The sequence below is a fragment of the Ursus maritimus genome, unplaced genomic scaffold, assembly GCF_017311325.1.
Source record: "Ursus maritimus isolate PB19 unplaced genomic scaffold, ASM1731132v1 scaffold_13, whole genome shotgun sequence".
In the NCBI taxonomy this organism is placed as follows: Eukaryota; Metazoa; Chordata; class Mammalia; order Carnivora; family Ursidae; genus Ursus; species Ursus maritimus.
Window position 1 is genome coordinate 25,933,364 of NW_024423675.1, and position 1,946 is coordinate 25,935,309.

The following is a 1,946-nucleotide window of genomic DNA, read 5'->3' on the forward strand; positions in this document are numbered from 1 at the left end:
CACCTATTCAACATTCCTTTTTTTTCCTGCCTTCTTTTGTATTAATTGGATGCTTTTCAAAAATCCATTTTAGAAGAATGATGGTTAGAATGTTTAGCTGAAACATGGGAGTAGGGCAAACTATGGAAAAGTATGTTAGTACCACTTCTGAATACACACAGATTTCCCACTGGACATAACACATTCCATTGTTCTACATTTTCTTTTGAGAGAGAATGTTTAGAGTCTTACAGTAAGTATGCCCTGTCTGTTAGGTATAGCAATAATCTATCAATCCTTTCACTTTGCCAAGAAAAGAAAAACTGTTATAGTCGTTGTCCAGAACTTATCCTGTTACCTGAGATTTTTCTGGGACAGAAATCTTAGATGCCTAGAACTGGATTAAATATGTCAACAAACTTTTGGCTTTCGGCTCAGAGGAAGCAAAGGTGCAACTGTCTTCGGTTGTCCCGAATCTGAGTTTATCCGACACCACCCACCTCCACCATGTCACCTAAGTTCAACCCCAACGAGAACAAAGTCATGTACCTGAGGTGCACCGGTGGTGAACTCGGTGCCACGTCTGCCCTGGCTCCAAAGATCGGCCCGCTGGGTCTCCAAAAAAGGTTGGTGATGACATCGCCAAGGCAACCAGTGATTGGAAGGGTCTAAGGATTATAGTGAAACTGACCATTCAGGACAGACAGGCCCAGACTGAAGTGGTACCTTCTGCCTCTGCCCTGATTATCAAAGCCCTCAAGGAACCACCAAGAGGCAGAAAGAAGCAGAAAAACATTAAGCACAGTGGAAATACCACATTTGATGAGATTGTCAATACTGTCCGACAGATGCGACACTGATCTTTACCCAGAGAACTCTCTGGAACCATTAAAGAGATTCTGGGGACTGCCAAGTCTGTGGGCTGCAATGTTGATGGACGTCACCCTCATGACATCATAGATGACATCAACAGTCGTATAGTGGAATGCCCAACTACTTAACTACAAAGGAAAATATTTCGATAAAGGATCATTTGACAACCAGTGGCAAAAATAAATAAATATGTCAACAAATAATAAATCATTTCTTTTTTTTTAAGATTTTATTTATTTATTTTTATGAAAAAGAGAGCGAGCACGAGTGGGCTGGGGGGGGGGGTGGAGGCAGAGGGAGAAGCAGACTCCCCACTGTGCAGGGTGCCTGATGCGGGACTTGATCCCAGGACCCTGGGATCATGACCTGAGCCAAAGGCAGATGCTTAACCAACTGAGTCACCCAGGGGCCCAATAAATCATTTCTAAGACTACTGATACTCATTTTCACATTGCTTTTCAAAAAGGCTGATATGGAATATTTTTGTTAAGAGGAGTAAAAAAACAAAAAACAAAAAACAGTGGTGGAGAAGGGTGGATGAGCATGAGATACTCAATTTTTCATGCCTTTTTTTTCAAATATTAAATACCATTACTTTTAAGAAAACTTTCAAATATCTAACTTCACAGATAAGAAAACTGAGATAAAGTAATGAAAGAATCAAAAAATACCAACTTAGGAGAGGACTTGTTATTCATTTAAGATACTCTTGTACATCATGAGAAGTACGTAACTGGAGAAAGATCAAAGATGAAAATACGAAGATGGTGAGATGCATCCAGTCACTGAAGTCATAAAAGTAAACATGCTGCTCAAGCGCCCTGGAGACCACGGATTTATGGATTCTTACCTGAGCCACGGCGAACTCTGCAACTGACTGGATCATAGTTTATAAGGCATTCCTGAAATATGTGCATATTTGGATGCCCTTGAGGACTCAAAATTTTAACACTTAAATATTTGAAAGTTTGGAATCAAAACATAAATAGAAAAAGAGGAAAGAAGGGCCATGGATGGATGTAATAACCGTTTCACTGTGCTCACATATTCTTTGCTACTATGACCACCAAAATGCTAACCAGCCTCCAAGGATA

The 1,946-nt window shown here is 40.3% G+C and overlaps 1 pseudogene; it reads left to right on the forward strand.

Moving 5' to 3' along the window:
* The first annotated feature begins 471 nt into the window (after positions 1-471).
* On the forward strand, positions 472-980 carry LOC121102230 (annotated as a pseudogene).
* The last annotated feature ends 966 nt before the right edge of the window (positions 981-1,946 follow it).